Here is an 18,901-nt window from a genome sequence, read left to right as displayed (position 1 = left end):
GGCCACAGAACCCTACCCATCCACCTCTATAACAAACCTCTAACCTATGCCTGAGTTACTTAAGTCTTCAAATTGTGGTTTGAAGACCTCAAGCTGCAGAGAATCCACCAGCAAGTGACCCATGCCCCACGCTGCAGGGAAGGCGAAAAACCTCCAGGGCCTCTGCCAATCTGCCCCGGAGGAAAATTCCTTCCCGACCCCAAATATGGCGATCAGCTAAACCCGAGCATGTGGGCAAGACTCACCAGCCAGCACTCAGAAAAGAATTCTCTGCAGTAACTCAGATCCCATCCCATCCAACATCCCATCACCAACCACTGGGCATACTTATCTGGCGATAATCAAAGATCAGTTGCCAAAACCTGAGAACGCAGATAAGGGTGAAAGTGATACAGAAAAGGAGCAGCCTGTTTAATGTTTGTTAAACATAACTTGCCCTCCCCTGTTTATTCAAGGGTCAGGTCAACTTAATGGGAATCTTTTCACTGACTTTCATTGGAGCTGTATCAGGCCTTCTGAGACTCTCTAATTTTATTTTGGTTGGACAACCTGATTCACGGCAAGAAACCTTAAAAGATGAAAAATGAACAGGAGAAGCTTTCAAACTGTAATCAGCCCGCTCACTGCAGATTGGAAGCAAATCATCTGCGGACCACTAGTAATCTATGAAGCACATAAAACCAGTGCTCTCAGGAAATTGCCTATCTCTTGTGACCTAAGTCTGTGTTGTTTTCTGTTAGTCACATCTGAACACAATTATTCTGGTATAGGTTAATGTGTGTTTCTTTGTTTGGTGTTAGACATAAAGAAGGTCTCCAAAACACTAAGGAGATATTGATGGAACTGGGCCTGACTCCTTCTGAAGAAGATTGCATTGCTGTTCAGCATGTCTGTACCATTGTTTCATTTCGCTCCGCAAATCTCTGTGCTGCTGCCTTAGCAGCAATACTGACTCGTCTGAGAGAAAATAAAAAACTAATACGACTGAGAACTACTGTTGGAATAGATGGAACTCTGTATAAAACACACCCTCAGTAAGTAAGCTGCCTAGCTGCTATATTATTTTGTCTGGGTTATTTGGCAAAGGTTACAAACATTGTCTTTCCCCTCCCCCAATCTGTTCACCACATGTCTTGTTTACCATTCATCCTTCTGAGACAATACTTGAACATGAAATCTATAAAGCTGAAAGAATTTTTTGTAAAATTGCCCCTGTAGCAAACAATCAACAAAATACATTTTATTATGATCTATCACATGGAATTTTCAAACTAACTTTCTATCTTAATTCATTTCTCTATTTTGAACCTTTTGATTTATTAGCTGTAGCACCATTTCTTCTTAACTAGAGGTGTACCTGAGTAGAGAAGTTTGGATCCAGAATCTAATCTAAATCAAGCTTACCCAAATTCTAGAGTGTTCAGAGTTGGCACATTATGGAAAGAGGGGCTCTGAATCTACACCTACACCTACACTTCCACAAAATTGAGAATATGGCAAGTTGTAACTTGTCTGGTTAAGGCCTATCTCTACACGCTCCCCAATGTGTCATATAGGGGCCTCCCTTCTCCCCAAGATCTTCTGGCAAGACTTGAAGGTGTAATTTCATTATAGCCTATTTGTATGGATTTGATCATGGGGGATGTTGCCAATAATTCCTTCTCGCCTACAGTAACAACTGCAGCTGCCAATAACCAGAAAACAAGAGTTGTACACTCATTCCCCCTCTTAATTTCTGAGGTTGCATCAGGGCTGCCCAGAGGGGGAGGGAAAGTGGGGCAATTTGCACCAGGCCCCGCAGGGGCCCCTACAAGAGGTTTTTCAGGGCCCCTGGAAGGGGGGCCTTCACTCACTCCGGGGGCCCCAGAAAACTCTCGCAGGGCCCGGGACCCCAGAGCTTCTTCCGCTCTGGGTCTTTGGTGGCGGGGGGGGGGTCCTTCTGCTCCAGAACTTGCCGCCGAAGTGCCCTGAAGACCCACGGCGGGGGGTCCTTCCGCCCCGGGACCCGCCGCTGAAGTGCAGAGTCTTCGGTGGCAATTCGGTGGTGGGGCCCCCGCCGCTGAAGATTCCAGGCCCCCTGAATCCTCTGGGCAGCCCTGGGTTGCATTTAGCTAATTCTCCTTTCATACTTATGAAGTTTTGTGTGTTTGTTGTAGATGTGTATTGTTTTGTACATGTATATTATACACACACAATATTTTGCAAGGGTCTAAGGCAATGATTTGTCTTCTAGATATCCTAAACGCCTGCATAAGGTTGTGAGAAGGCTGGTCCCAAACTGTGATGTCCGATTTCTTCTCTCTGAAAGTGGCAGTGGGAAGGGAGCAGCCATGGTAACTGCAGTTGCGTGTAGACTGGTATCTCAGCGCAAACAAATCGATGAGATTCTAGCATCATTTGAACTTTCCAAGGAGAATCTAATAGAAGTGAAAAATAAAATGAGGGGAGAATTGGAATATGGACTGAAGAAAGAAACACATGCAACTGCCACAGTGAAAATGTTACCAACTTATGTTTGTGGAACTCCGGATGGAACAGGTAAGGATCTTTGTAAAGCACACAAAAATGTAAGATTACATAGTAGAGCTGATTGGAAATTTTCCTCTGGAACATTTTTCTGTTGGAAATTGCCAATTCGTCAGAGTTTAAATGTCTCATGAAATGCTCCTGTCTCCTTGGCAGTTCAGTTTCCCAGGGCTTCCAAACTCCTGGCTACTTGACAGCCTTGACAGAGTCCCTGGTTCTGTGGCAGTCTACTAGGCAGGTGCCATGCAGGCAGGTTTCCCAGAGTTTCCAGGCTCTCCTAGCTCTTTGGCAGCTTGGTAGCCCTCAGAGTCTTCGCTCCCAGGCTCCTTGAACTGCTGAGCTCCCCACTAGGTGGGCTGCTGGAGTTCCCGGAAGCTCAGGAAGCTTTTGAAACATTTTTAAAAGGTTGAAACAAAATAAAAAAATTTTCTAAACAAATTTTTGGAATTCCCATTCTACAGAAATTTTGATATTTTATTTTCCATTCCCTTTTGGAACACTTTTTAAACTTTGGGAATTTTCTGCAGAATGTGAATTAGAGTTCCCAGTCAGCTCTTACCCAGTATTTGTGGTGTGCTGTAATGGCTCCCATAGCTTGCATGTTCTGACTAGGCAGATGTACTATGTCTAACTGTTGAGAAGCACTGAAAAAAATATTTGTTTTCTGATACAGAAAAAGGAAAATTCCTTGCACTTGATCTTGGGGGAACAAATTTCAGAGTTCTGCTTGTCAAAATTAGAAGTGGGAGAAGAAAATCTGTGAGAATGTACAATAAAATCTTTGCCATTCCTTTGGAAATTATGCAAGGAACAGGGGAAGAGGTAACGTCCAACCTGGTTATTATTCTTTGCCACGTTATTGTCCATTAAATGTGTGCTGGTTTTTATACACGGCTTTTGGTTCTTCCAGCTCTTTGATCCATTGTCCAGTGCATAGCAGAGTTTTTGGAGTACATGGGAATTAAAGGTGCATGTCTCCCTTGGGCTTCACATTCTCTTTCCCCTGCAGGCAAGCTAGCATTGATAAGGTAAGGACTGGAACACAAAACAGTGTTGAATAGCTACAGTAGGTCTGATTCCTATTAGAAAATTGCTGGATCATTTGATGGATTTTTTTTAACTAGTCTCTGTTCAGTCATTTAACATAGAAACTCTTCATTTTAAATCCAGCATTTAAAAAATTGTATTTTTACAAGCAAGGATTACAAGGTTTTAAATAAGATTCAGGGCAGATCTTAGACTTCTGAATTGCCTCACATAAAACAGAGATGAAAAAAACACCATAAACACACACAAATATTCTAAGTATATATACTGCCAGATTTTGCCACTCTTGCTCACTCAGCCAGCTGTCTACTTACAGAGCAAGAAGAGGAAGCCATGATGGATTACTAAATGATCTTGTATATTTTTAATGGGTCAGAAATCTCTTGCTCTTCTTCGGATTGATAATATCAATGGAGATTAGTCTCCTAATTATACTTTTTCAGCTACAAATTGAGTGTTTCAGAAGTGTGCAACAGGAAAAAGGATATCTGCACTCAGGTCTTCTTCCACACTTATTATTCCATTTGTGTGCACCAGTGGGCAGAGTTGAACTTAGTCATTCACAGCGAAGGGTTGAATTTTGTTGATCATCAAGCAGCTTTTCCACGATACTTCCTCCCCCTTTGTGCTCTGATTTGACACTTAGACTGCAAAAATTTGAAAGGAGATTCAATGCTTGGTTTATTTAAACCTGTTGTACCAAGGGGGTAGGGGGTGGTGGTGAAGCAACAACAAAAGAAAAAAAATCCCCAACCACACATGTTGGAACTTCAGCCTAAGGACTTGGTTATAACTAAGAACTATATCGCTCTGCCTTTCAAGTATGAAGCAAATTAGTGAGTGATGGGAAAATGGGCCAGTTTGTTTCACCTCTTCCAGTGACAAGAATTTTCTATCTTAAAGACATCTTGGTTTTTTTTTTAAACTTGGTGTAATTAACAGCTATGATTTAAACATTGTTCATAAACTGTCATTGGTTCATATTGAGCAGTCTGTATAATACTGGTTGCACAATGGAAAGCTAGTTGCATACTTCAAAACTTCATCAGTGGGATCAGATTATTTATCTTCAAGTTAAAACAACTCACAAGGTAACCGAGGGGCTTGGCTACACTGGAGAGTTGCAGCGCTGGTGGTGGCTTTACAGTGCTGCAACTCACTCACCGTCCACAACTTGCAAGGCACATACAGCTCTGTATCTCCCTGGCTACAACCCTGGCTTGTACTCCACCTCGGCCTGGGGAATAACGACCACAGCGCTGGTGATGCAGAGCTGCTCCACCAGTGTGGCCACCAAAAGCGCTGTTATTGGCTTCCAGAGGTATCCCAGAATGCCTGCTCAGCCACTCTGCTCATCAGTTCGAACTCTACTGCCCTGGCTTCAGGTGACCCGCCCTTTAAATGCCCTGGGAATTTTAAAAATCCCCTTTCTGTTTGCTCAGCCAGGTGTGGAGTGCAATCAGTGAATCTTTCCAGGTGACCATGCCTCCATGCGCCAAACAAGCCCCAGCATGGAGCAATGGCGAGTTGATGGACCTCATCAGTGTTTGGGGGGAGGAAGCTGTGCAGTCACAGCTGCGCTCCAGCCGTAGGAATTATGATACCTATGGGCAGATCTCAAGGGCCATGCTGGAAAGGGGCCATGACTGGGACGCGCTGCAGTGCAGGGTTAAAGTGAAGGAGCTGCGGAGTGCCTATTGCAAAGCCCACGAGGGAAACTGCCACTCCAGCGCTGCTCCACGACCTGCAGTTTTTACAAAAGAGCTGGACGCTATACTTGGGGGTGACCCCACCGCCAATCCGAGGACCACGATGCATACTTCATAGCGAGAGGAGGGAGCGGGGGGGGAAAGAGGAAACTGAGAGTGGGGGTACTGGGGTGTGGGGAGACACCCTGGAGTCCCTGGAGGCTTGCAGCCAGGAGCTCTTCTCAAGCCAGGAGGAAGGTAGCCAGTCGCAGCAGCCGGTACTTGGTGAAGGACAAGCAGAGGAGCGGGTTCCTGGTAAGCAGCTTTATTTTCAGGATGGAAATGTTTCGGGAGAGGAGGGAGGGTTAGGGCTGCATGCATGCATGCCTAGATGTGGAATAGCGCATTGATGTGGTCTATCACATCATGGTAATCGGCCCTCGGTAATCTCTTCAAAATTTTCAGCCGGAGCGTGGGCAATGGCTTGCGCAAGTTTATTGGGAGATGAGATGCACTGTGGACCTTGTCCCAGTCAGGCTAACACGTCCGCGCCACTATGCTGCGAGGGGTGGGGGGACCATTGCTGCACACAGGCAAGCTGCATAGGGGCCAGGGCGGAATCTGCATTGCTGTAGAAGACCTTCCTGCTCTTCCCAGGTGACCCGCAGCAGCGAGATCTTCCAGGATCAACTCCTGTGGAAAATGTTGGGAGAGTGTTCAGTGTAGGTGCCCCCTGCAGCTGTTTGCTTTCCCAACGCACAGAAACCCTGCACAGCCCTGAAGCAATCAGTCCCTCTTTACTCACCATTTTGGGGCTCCTGTGGGTTATGTGCGCTCTCTTTGGTATGGGAAAATTATGCTATTGTGAAGATGTTACTCCTTCACTGTGTGGGAATGACTGTCTGAGATATAACAATGCTGCCTCTGTTAATGTTGCCTTTTTTGCCTTTCCACAAACAACCTTGAGTTCTCGGCTGCCGTGTTATCACATCTCAAAGACTCCAAAACCTCTGAAAGAAGCCGCAAAAAAAGCAAAGACGACCTGCTGCAAGCAATTATGGATCACTCTGTCACAGATAATCAAAAAGTGCAGGACTGGAGGGAAAGGGAAAGCAGGGTCCGCCAGAAAAACACAGCGGCCAGGAAGAAAAGCACAAAGCAGCTGATAAGCATCCTGGCTCCCCAAGCGGACTCTATCCAAGCGCTCGTAGCCATGCAGGCAGAGCACTACCGTGACGCCCCCCCCCCGTCCCAAAGCTCTTTCCCTTGTGCCCCAATGCCAGCTCAAAACCCCCCTTCCCCAGCATTCAGGTTCTCAGGTTCTTACCACCCACCAGCTGCCTCCAACACCTGTACGTTCACCAACCAGCCCTGAGAACTACGACCCTTACCCACTGCACTCCACCCCCATCACCATGCAGTATAGGCATCCTGAAGTGCAGCAGTCATTGCACAGCACTCCAGACAGGACATATTCAAACCTGTAACTGTACAGTTCCCCACCACACCCCCCTGCCCTTTTAGGTTCCCAAATGTTGTGTGTCTGTCAAAAAAGTTATTTTCCTTTTCAATAAATGAATTCTTGGCTTTGAAAACAGTCTTTATTATTGCAGAAAGTCAAAGATACCTTAGCCCAGAAAAGAAACAGGCACTGCAAATCAGCTTAGGAAAAACAGATTCCTACTAATATTGTAACCACTGCACTTCACTCCGTGCAGGGCAGCAAACATTACTGTTGATTTTCAGCCTCAAATCCTCCCTCCAGGCATCCCTAATCCTTGAAGCCCCTGTGCTGGGCCTCTCTAGTAGCCCTGCTCTCTGGCTGTCCAAATTCAGCCTCCAGGAATTGAACCTCGGAGGTCCATGCCTGACTGAATCTTTCACCTTTCCCTTCACAAATATTATGGAGGGTACAGCACATGGCTATAACCCCAGGGATGCTGCTTTCCCCAAGTCTAGCTTCCCATACAGAGATCGCCAGTACCCCTTTAAACGGCCAAAAGCACACTCCACAGTAATTCGGCACCGGCTCAGCTGTAGTTGAACCGGTCCTTGCTCCTGTCAAGCTTCCCTGTATACGGTTTCATGAGCCAAGGCATTAACGGGTAAGCGGGGTCTCCAAGGATCACAATGGGCATTTCAATGTCCCCTACTGTGATCTTCTAGTCTGGGAAAAAAGTCCCTGCCTGCAGCTTCCTGAACAGGCCAGTGTTCCGAAAGATGCGTGCATCATGCACCTTTCCAGGCCAGCCTGTGTTATGTCAATGAAACACCCCACGGTGATCTGCAAGCGCCTGGAGAACCATAGAGAAATACCCCTTCGATTAATGTGCTCGGATGCTAGGTGGGGTGGTGCCAGAATAGGAATATGCGTCCCATCTATCACCCTCCATAGTTAGGGAAACCCATTTGTGCAAAGCCATCCACAATGTCCTGCCGTTCCCCAGAGTCACGGTTCTTCTTAGCAGGATGCGATTTAATGGTCCTGCAAACTTGCATCAACATGATCCAACGGTCGACTTTCCACTCCAAACTGGTTCCCGACCTATCGGTAGCTGTCTGGAGTTGCCAGCTTCCAGATTGCAATAGCCACCTGCTTCTCCACTGTCAGGGCAGCTCTCAATCTCGTGTCCTTGTGCCGCAGGGTGGGGGCGAGCTCAGCACACAGTCCCATGAAAGTGCTTTTCTCCTCTGAAAGTTCTGCAGCCACTGCTCGTCACCCCAGACTTCCATGATGATGTGATCCCACCACTCAGTGCTTGTTTCCTGAGCCCTAAAGCGGTGTTCCACGGTGCTGAGCATTTCCGTGAATGCCACAAGCAATTTAGTTTCATATGTGTCAGGCGACTCGCTATCATCGTCAGACTCCTCATCACTTTGTATCTTAAGGAATGGCTCAGTTGCCAAAATGATGTGCTGGCGAGACTCGTTCAGCATACTCCTCAGCAGTTTGGGCTCCATTTCCCCAGAATCATGCTGCACAGAAACCGTTGAGAGTCAAGATGGCGCCAAACGTGGGACCTGAAAAACAGGGATTGCTGGGATGTGAAGCGATGCATCACGGGGCGTTGGGACAGGAAACAGAATGACCCGCACCCTCCTCCTCCTTTCCACAACCCATGGCTCCAAAATGGGACGAGGGTGCTCTGTGGGATAGCTGCCCATAATGCACCACTCCCAACACCGCTGCAAATGTGGCCACACTGCAGCAGGGCTGGTAGCTGTCAGGGTGGCCACACTCCAATGCTTTCCCTACAACAGCTATACTAAGACAGCTTTAACTCCCAGTGCTGCGCACCTGCAAGGGTAGCAAACCCCTAGATAAGAATCCCCAGTATCACTCATCAAATAAGCAGAAATTTTGCAATGGAAATTTCTTAAACTCATTAAGTTGATTGCTTAATTATTTACAGTAAATATAATTCTTGTCATAGTTCACTCACAAACGTGGTCAAATAATAATGGCATATGTGAGGCTATCTTCTTCCGATCTAATTGTGTCTCTGTTCTGGTAACAAGCTACACCTTGGTAATGTCTAGTATTTAGGGACATAACTTTACAAATTGAACCACTGTTTGTGCTGCAAGCATGGTTCAGAATGTTAATAACCATGAAGTAATCTGTCAACAGCGAAACCAAGTGGACAGTGGGGGATTTAGAGTTAGTGGGGCCCTGTGCGTAGCTTCAATTTGGGACTCCCCCTTGGGACGAGCCAAGAAAAAGAATATTCTCTCATCTCCCCCCTCCATGTTTTTCATTCTTTTTTCTTCCTCTTCCTCCTCCTCCTATATTATAAGTAATAGGAAAGTAAAGGAAAATAAAGTGATGTACCTCTATTGAGGCACAGAGTTGAGGTGTAGGAGTCGGGCTCTGGGAGGGAGTTTGGGTGCTGGGTCGGGCTCTAGGCTGGGGCAGGGGGTTGGGGGGTGGGAGGGGGGCATGGGTGGGCTCTAGGCTGGGGCAGGGGGTTAGGGTGAGGGGTGCAGGCTCTGGGAGAAAGTTTGAGTGCGGGCTCTGGGCTGAGGCAGGGGGGTGGTAGGGGTCGGGGGGGGCGGTGCTTACCTTGGGCTTTGCAGCTCTAAAAGCAACCGGCACACCCTGCTGGCAGCAGCTTCTAGGTGGGGGCAGCGGAGTCTCTGCACACGGCTTCCGCAGCTCCCATTGGCTGCAGTTCCCAGCCAATCAGAGCTGCGGAGTTGGTACTCAGGGTGGGGGGACACATGGAGACTCTCTTCCCCCACCCCCCCTATCCCAGAGCCGGAGGGACGTGCCGCTGCTTCTGGTAGCAGCGCAGAGAGAGGGAGGCAACGCAGGCAGGGAGCTGCCTTAGCCCTGCTGCACTGTTGCTGGTACGTCTCTGTGTGCCCCTTGGGGGGAGGAGGCAGTGGGTCTTCATGAGCTGCCTGGGGTGGGGGGCAGTGCACGGAGCTGCCCCCAGGGGCATGCAGAGATATGCCAGCAGCTGCCATTTCCAGGGAGTGGCATGGGGCCACTCGCCATGGAATGCAGGCAGCCTGGGGCAGGTTGTCAGATGAGATTTGTCCTTCATTTTGGCGCCCCCTGTCACTGAGGCTCTGTGCCAACCGCACTGTTTATTACATGGTAAATCCGCCTTTGCAAATGGAGGTCAGCACAGTGGAAGCTGGGTTTTACACAGGCCGAAAGTATATTATACATAAAAAAACTACAGTAAGAGAAACATTATTAAGTTTGCAAAAGTCAAGCACTCAAATGTTAGGAAATGGCAGAATGAAGGTTACCTGTGTAACCTTAATTTAGCCCCTTGTATAAATGATAGTCATTAATTACATGCTTACATACTACTTTTTCCAGAACCCTGCCCATTCAGTGCACAGGATTCACATCTAACTACATTTGTCATTTTGTTGCCTGTTTTGTTACAGGGAGCACTTGTGGAGTGGACAAAAGGTTTCAAGGCAACAGACTGTGAGGAGAGGATGTTGTTGATATGCTACGAGAGGCCATTAACGCAGAATGTAAGGAATTCTATTCCTATCTATTTGGTTTGTTTAAACAGTTGCACCTCTTTCTAAATAATATGATTTCCTTTGCAGGAGTTTGACTTGGATATTGTGCAGTGGTAAATGACACTGTTGGGACAATGATGACATGTGGCTATGAGATCCAAATTGTGAAATTGGCTTTATTGCAGGTAAAATACTAGTCAAATTACTTGTTTTAAAATGAAAGCAAAATATTTAAATGATCAGTTTGATTTGTGATAGAAAAAAATCTTACCATTGAAACAGATAAAGTCTGTCATAAGAACTATTAATGTTTGGAGAATTGTGCTGGTTTGATAGCTCAGTGGTAATGATCTGCCCCAGGATGTAGGAGAACGGGAATTAACTAATTTTCAATCACTGTACTGATAGCGTGTTATGTTTCACAACCTACAAAAGATAAATTGGATACAAACATTAAATGTTTTCTACTGGAAAGCTTTAAAATAAGACTACTTTATTTCTTAGAATTCAGGACAGAGAAAAACCCTCAAACGGAGGGAAACAAATAGGCTGATCACTAAAACAGAGCAGCACAGCTCACCCACCTTACTCTAGCTTTCTGCAAACTGACTCTGCGAGGTATAGATTGATCACACACTTTTGCTACAAAGTCTCTAGCCTGCAAGCTGGACCAGGATTTAAAGTGACGGCTTGTAATTTTTATTGTTTCTAATACACCACCCTGGGGCTGTGAATATAGCTGGGGGAAAGGCTGTGACATGTTCTGGATGAAGTTTCATCTCTTCCTGTAGTGTTACAATTAGGCTGTGTCTACACTGCTACTTTCAGTGCTAAAACTTTAGTCATTCAGGGGTGTGAGAAAACACACCCCTGAGCAACAAGTTTTAGTGCTGAAAAGTGCCAGGATAGACAGTGCTGGATTCCAGCGATAAAGCTACCTCCTCTCGTTCTGGGTGTTTTTTGTTTTTTTTTAATGGCCGGGAGAGCTCTCCCCCAGCGATAGGATGTGACTGCACTTCCCATGTCTGCCATGGCCATGCTCTAACATGGCAGTGTAGACAAACCCTTAGTGGCCAGCCCTGTAAGCCTTATGTGTGGTTGAGGACAGGAAGGTGTTTAAAGCAGAATATAATGAGAGAATCCTTAGAGACTGTGCTTAATATGTAGGAGGATGATTAGTGCTTAATTCACAATGAAGAGGTGCCAGGGCTTAAGCAATTGATTTACTTTCATAACTGATGTGGAAAAGGCCCAGAGATGCCAGGACCCAGCCCTGGCACAAATTAAGCACTGAAGATGATGCTCTGCCCGCTTAACTATTTTAGAGTCAGATGTTATGTTCTTTTGGAGAATGTGTTCACCTGCAGAGATGAGCTGTGAAACTGGTATATCCTCCAAATAAAAGGACTCAGGGTTCATTGTAGTTAGGCAGATAAAGATGCCTGGCCAGTGTGTAGCAACACTGAACAAGCACATATGACATGGGATAAAACAAAGTATAGTTGAGCCAAATAACTTTTACAGTAGCATGAGATGTCTGGCCTGCAAAATGTGATGCAAATATCATTTGGGTAGTATTCAGTCACCTGACTCTGGGCCTTCCTACCCCGTCTCCTTTTCTCCAGTGAGCTTCCCATGAGGGCATTGCAAGTAATAGGAAATCTCCAGTACTCTTAATTTCTATGGCAAATTCTGTGGAAACCTACCTCAGTTCTGAATGTTTGTATTTCAATGATGTAGAAGATACTATCAGAAAGGCCACTTGTTGACACTGATTTCTGTTAAGATCTTGGGATATCTTTGTAATACGGATCTGGTTCAGGAGTAGTGACATTTAAATATTTCACAGTGTAGACACCATGATTTCCTTCTATGCGTTTCAGCTACTCTGCTAACTAGATGTGACTGAAGCCCTGTTGCTTTCTCCAGGAACAGGTAGCAACGTGTGCTACATGGAAGAGATGAAGAATATTGAAATCGTGGAAGGGACTGAAGGGAGAATGTGCATTAACACGGAATGGGGAGGATTTGTGACAATGGTGCATTGATAGTATCAGAACAAAATATGATAAAGAAGTGGATGAGGGTTCATTAAATCCTGGGAAACAGAGGTAAAGCTGATTTTGTTGTTTTTAGATGATGAATGGGTTACTGCAACTTTCCTGAACCTGAACTGCTTTTTTTTTTTTTTTTTTTTTTTTTTTTTTTTTAAACAAGTAATTTACAAGGAGATTTTGTATCGTAATTCATTTGCCAAACTATAAATCATGCAGATTGCCTATGTTCTTTATATCTGGACTAAATTATTTCTCTGTCCCACATCAACATTGCTAAAACAGGTGATTTGCAAACAGAAATCTTTTAAGACACATATGCAAAACATAAGCATGACTGTGTCGTCCTGTCATCCTTTCACTTTACTGTTCCACTTGGCTTGACACTAGGATAAAATAATCAACTGTGAATACTTTCCAAACTAAGGTTAATTATGAAAGTTTTGTATTAAAAACAAACTTCAAAATAAATCCTGCAAAAAATGAGTTGAGGAGGCTGAGTTTGGTTTTGCAAGGCCAGAACTTATCTGGATTTAATTTATATCAGCCACCAATGTTAAAGGTGGGGGAAGCTTGGTAAAATGTTAGTTAACCTAAAACTGGACATCAATCAATGCATTATATTTAATTTTTTGTGTGTTTCTTTCTCATTTCTTTATCTTCTTTAGAACATGAAATATTGTAACTAGTGTTGCATTTGAAATATATGTAATATAATGTGTTGGTTTTTTTTACAGCCAAGCAACAGTGCTTTTAGGTAGTGGAATTACCCAAGTTTTAAATATTTTAGGGGGTGTACTACCAATGGTATTAAACAGAATTTGCCATCTTTTAATTATTTGTATTATTGTTTTGTAAATAGGTATGAAAAAATGACCAGTGGAATGTATTTGGGTGAAATAGTGAGGCAAATTTTGATTGATTTAACCAAACTGGACTTCTGTTCAGAGGTCAGATTTCAGAATCGCTCAGGACAAGAGGAATATTTGAAACAAAATTCCTGTCTCATATTGAAAGGTAAAATAATTCATTAGAGTGAGGTGGTTTCTGTCTTTTTTTCATTGCCAATTGCTTCTGTGCAAATAGGAGCTATTGAGGTCAGGAAGTGACAAAAATTCTGGCCCAAATCTTGAAATCTTTCCCTGGGCACTGCTCCCAACTGAAGGAAATGGAATTTGTCTGAGGGCTGGTCTACACTGGGAACTTATATTGGCATAGCTATGTGGCTTATGTGGAGTAAGTATTATATCCTTTTAAAGAGAGTATCTGAGGCACAGAGAGATTAAGTGACCAGCCAGGTTTACATCGAGACTCATCATTTTATAAGAGTCTTGGCCCCAATCCCTTCTATAACCCCTAGGCAATATTCTATGGCAATATTCAATAGTCAAGGGCAAATATAGTGCCTATCTATAAAAAAGGGAAATAAGGACACCCAGGGAATTACAGACCAGTCATCTTAACTTCACTACCTGGAAAGATAATGGAGGATATAAACACCTAGATGATGATAAGGTGATAAGTAATAGTCAGCATGGATTTCTCAAGAACAAATCATATCAAACCAAGGTTTTTTTTGACAGAGTAAAAAGTGTTGTGGATAAGGGGGAAGCAGCAGGTATGGTATATCTTGACTTTAGTAAGGCTTTGGATACTGTCTCATATTTTCTTAATTTGTTTGTTTATCAGACGGTCATGCAACCTAGATGGGGCTATTATAAAGTGAGTGAACAGCTTGTTGGAAAACCATTCCCAGAGAGTAGTTATCAGTGCTTCACAATCAGGCTAGAAAGGCATGCCGAGTAGGGTACCTCAGGGATCAGTCCTGGGTCCGGTTCTGTTCAGAATCTTCATCAGAGGTTTCGATAATGGCATAGAGAGTACACTTACAAAGTTTGTGGATGATACCAAGCTGGGAGGGGCTGCAAGTGCTTTGGAGGACAGGATTAAAATTCAGAATGATCTGGAGCAATGTTCTGAAGTAAGTAGGATGAAATTCAATAAGGACAAATGCAAAGTACTCCATTTAGGAAGGAACAGTCAGTTGCACACATACAAAATGGGAAATGACTGCCTAGGAAGCAGTACTGTGGAAAGAGATCTGTGGGTCATAGTGGATCACAAGCTAAATATGAGTCCACAGTGTAAAACTGTTGTCCCCCCACATCCCAAAAAAGCTTTCTGGGATGTATTAGCAGGAGTGTTATAAGCAAGACATGAGAAGTAATTCTTCCACTGTACTCCACAGCTGGAGTATTGTGTCCAATTCTGGGTGCCACATTTCAGGAAAGATGTGGACAAACTGGAGAAAGTCCAGAGGACAGCAACAAATATGACTAAAGGTCTAGAAAACGTGACCTACGAGGGAAGATTGAAAAATTGGGTTTGTTTAGTATGGAGAGAAGACTGAAAGGGGACATAACAGTTTTCAAATACATAAAAGGTTGTTACAAGGAGGAGGAGGTAAATTGTTCTTAACCTCTGAGGGCAGGACAAGAAGCAATGGGCTTAAATTGCACCAAGGGAGATTTAGGTTGCACATTAGGAAAAATTTCCTGTCAAGGTGGTTAAGCACTGGAATAAATTGCCTATGGGGGTTGTGGAATCTTCATCACTGGAGATTTTTAAGAGCAGGTTAGACAAACACCTGTCAGGAATGGTCTAAATAATACCTAGTCCTGCCATGAGTGCAGGGGACTGAACTAGATGACCTTTCCAGTCCTATGATTCTGTGATTCCCCCACAAAAACATGGAGTAATCCCCTTCCTAGAAGGCTGTTAAAAATAGGAGCAGGGGTAGGGAGGGAGTTGCATAACTATTCTGTAATTGTTAGGTAAGAATGGGGATAATCACTCCTAACCATATCATCTTAAAAATCCTACCACCATGCACAGCCTTTATCTCATTCACAGTGTTTGCTGAGGCACTCAAGTGTTACTACCTTTACAAAAAGAGTATTAATAATGGATTATAAAAAAGAACTGTGCGCTGAATGTACATGTGTATGCATGTGTGTGGGTGCTTGTCCATGATCTTCAGAGTAAAATCACTTTTTGATCCTGAAGGAAAAGATGCCAAAAAAAATAGGGTGGCTGACTTGTGACCCTTTGGTGGTAGATTTTCAAAGGCAGAAATGGCAGTGAGGTGCCTAATTCCTACTGATTTTCAATGAGAAGTGTCAAACAGCTATTTGTGCCTTTTAAAAACTCATTCCTCTTAAGTGGTATTCATAGCAATTACAGAAGGGCTCAAGATGTAAAATTTGGATTTGGATTCCAATCAGAATCTCCCTCCCAATTAAGGGTGTTTGGGCTTTTCTTCAGAGCTAATCTCTAACAATTCGGTTTCATTTGTAAGACTAAAAATCCAAAAGTACGCACAGTATCTCCTAACCAAAAATTGCTGTTGTGTTTGTATGAACACAGTGACCGGCTCGCCCTTCTTCAGGTTAGAAGAATTCTGCAGCAGCTTGGATTGGACAGCACTTGTGATGACAGCATTATCGTAAAGGAGGTGTGTGGCGCTGTTTCAAAGAGAGCAGCCCACCTATGTGGAGCAGGACTGGCTGCTATAGTAGAGAAGAAGAGAGAAAACAGAAATCTAGAGCATTTGAAAATCACTGTTGGAGTGGATGGAACTTTATACAAACTACACCCGCAGTGAGTACTTTTGTTCCTTCTTTGCTTTAGTGTTGACTTAAGAGTCCATTAAGAAAACAAACAAAACTGTATTCAATAGTCTGTTTAGATTATAGAAACTGAAAGGTTATCCTCAAGAAATGAATGTGCATCCCTGAAGTCTACTTATTAATTTGGTTTAAGGGTTGAAAACTGCCAAGAGAGAGCCTCAAAGCAGTGCCACCTTGTACTGTATTAGTTCAAAGCAGCTTGACTGAAGAAAGGGAAACTTGCTGCTGAGGTTATAATGATTGATTCTGAGTTACACAGAAGAGCTAGTTTCCAATCTTTTAGCTTCCACAGTAAGCAAGAAATTAAGGTTTCTCTTTTTAGTTAAATACATTTAGAAACTACCTAAACTCTTTTTATACAGCATAAATGCCTAGATACAACAGGCGCTGACCTGGTTGGTCCTAGAAGAGAATACAATATATATGTTAACTAATAAAGGCATATTTATCATCTCATTAATTTATAGTAAGTCAGCTCTATTCTTGTGCCAAGCCAACAGCTGCATCTGTCAAACACTGTGTACTCTCTGGTTCATTTAGCACATGTATTATCCTTAACATTTCCTTTTTTTATGGCCTTTTGGATGCTTAAAATGTATTAAAATTCCAGTTGGGGGAGAAACCCGGCCCCCCTCCCAATCTCAGTCAAAAGGAAATCTTCATGCTGGAAACCTATAATGGAAGAAGTTTCTAATGGTTCTAAATGAATCTTTGGCATTTTGGACCTTTAACATTTTTGGTGATGACTTTGGCCAAATTTTTGCCAAAGAGGTGGCCTTGTTCAAATGGAAGGTTACATCCATGTTCCGTGAATGAGGTCTAACGAGGGTAGAGGAAGATGTAGAATTTGCTGCCAAACTAGCTGCATCAGAAGACCTGCTTTGCAGAAGGAAGACTGCCTATCATCCTCAGTAGTTTCTAAAATATAAGGCTTCTCTGATCTCTTCAGTTCATGATGGTAGGGAAGGTAGGAAAACTGAATAAAAACTGTGACCAAGATGGGAAGTGCCACTTTTTTTTGTTTGCAGTTAAAATGTTTCCAGATTACGTTAACTTTTCACACATTTTATAGAGAGGAATTTATAGTTGCCATCTCCCAACTGACCAACTTAGGCTATGGAAATGTTTCCATAGATTTAACTACACTTCTACCTTGATGTAACGCTGTCCTCAGGAGCCAAAAAATCTTACTGCGTTATAGGTGAAACTGCGTTATATCGAATTTCATTTGATCCGCCAGAGCAGGCAGCTCCGCCCACCCAGAGTTTTTACTGTGTTTTATATCCAAATTCATGTTATATCAGATGGCGTTATATTGGGGTAGAGGTGTACTATCTTTTGGCATCTCTTCTTCCCTTCTTTTCTCTTCTGAATTACCTGTAGTACAAATTCCTGCATTAGCTCCTGATGGGACTTCATCATCAGAACCCCTTGGCGCCTAAAAAGCTCCATGTTCACTATTGCACCCCTTGGAACAGGCAAAGTGAAATTCCCATAAAGTACAATGGGTGAGATGGCAAAGAGCTGGCTAGACTAGTAGCGCCACAGAAGGCCTCAGTGCTTCTTTATATTAAAAGAATCTGGAACCCAGTGTTGCCTGCTACTCCGTGCTAGAGAGAGAAACAACATTAAGTGACACATGGTTCCCCCTGAGGAAATGGGTCCTCTTCTCTCACGATCTCACAGAATGGAAGAATTTGTTTCTGTTTCCTGTTGTAGGAGGCAGAACATACTTAAGGGACGGGGGAAGAACCAAAGGAAGATGTTGTTTGATGCGCTCTTATTTGTTTGGCCCCTTGCTTCCCATAGGTGAAACAAACCTTTTTTGTCTGGGTTAGTGAAGAGAGGATGTGAACAACATGGATGCACTCAGGATCCCTTATTCTTGGGGGTACATTATGGTGGTCGTGTATGATAATCATGAGCATAAAATCAGCTAACTAAAAATTTCAGAATACACAATTAAATAAGTGGTGATTTAAATAATTTATAAACATGTAGAAATGATCACTCCTTTTACACATTGTAAAGTGTTGTGTTTTTTTCTTTTAGTTTTTCTGGGATTTTACGGGAAACAGTGAAAGAAATGGCACCTCAGTGTGATGTGACTTTCATGCTGTCTGAAGATGGAAGTGGAAAGGGAGCTGCCCTAATTATGCTGTGGCAAAAAGATTGCATAATGTTGGAGAAAATTAAAAACAAAGATAAATATTTAAGTACTTTTGTACAAGTGCATTAGAGATTTTGCTCAATGACTACACAAAATAACTTGGGTGGAGACCAATAAGAAATACCCACTATTAGCTAGCAGCTAGACTAGAACCACCACCGTGCAGAACAAGTCAAATCTTTGACCCACAGCAACTTGAGTGGAGGTTGGGGTATCCTCATGCTAGTTAGCACTATATTCTGGGTTGTTACAATAGACTCATTGCTGCTACATGACCGAATGCCATACATAGTGTGATAGAGCAGGTCACATAAATGTAATTTTTTTCCCCAAAAAATCAGCTTTTGAAGTGCTTAATTGATCTCCTACCCCACTGATGTTAACCTGTGTTTGTCACCCAGTTTTTCAGGGTTTTAGGGGTTTTTAGCCTTAGCTTGGTCTGCCTCAGTGAGTATCGAGATTCTGTTACTGTACATCTCTAGTGGGTATATTTGTTCATTTTTGTTTTTTAAAATAGATATACAAATTGGAATAAATTAATTAACTTTGTCCAATGAAACATTATGTTCAATGAAACATGTATTACTACTAGGGCTGTCAAGTGATTAAAAATTCATCTCGATTAATCACATGATTGAAAAAATTAATTGAAAGATTAAAAACTTAATCGTACCATTAAACAATAATAGAGTACCATTTATTTAAATATTTTGGATTGTTTTCTACCTTTTCAATTAT

The 18,901-nt window shown here is 43.3% G+C and overlaps 1 pseudogene; it reads left to right on the top strand.

Moving 5' to 3' along the window:
* The window catches only part of LOC115654475, a 39,631-nt pseudogene extending 21,442 nt beyond the window's left edge, over positions 1-18,189 (top strand).
* Positions 18,190-18,901: the final 712 nt, after the last annotated feature.

The sequence above is a fragment of the Gopherus evgoodei genome, chromosome 7 (assembly GCF_007399415.2).
Source record: "Gopherus evgoodei ecotype Sinaloan lineage chromosome 7, rGopEvg1_v1.p, whole genome shotgun sequence".
Lineage (NCBI taxonomy): Eukaryota > Metazoa > Chordata > Testudines > Testudinidae > Gopherus > Gopherus evgoodei.
The sequence above is the reverse complement of the archived record's forward strand: the minus strand, read 5'-3'. Positions and strand labels throughout refer to the sequence as shown.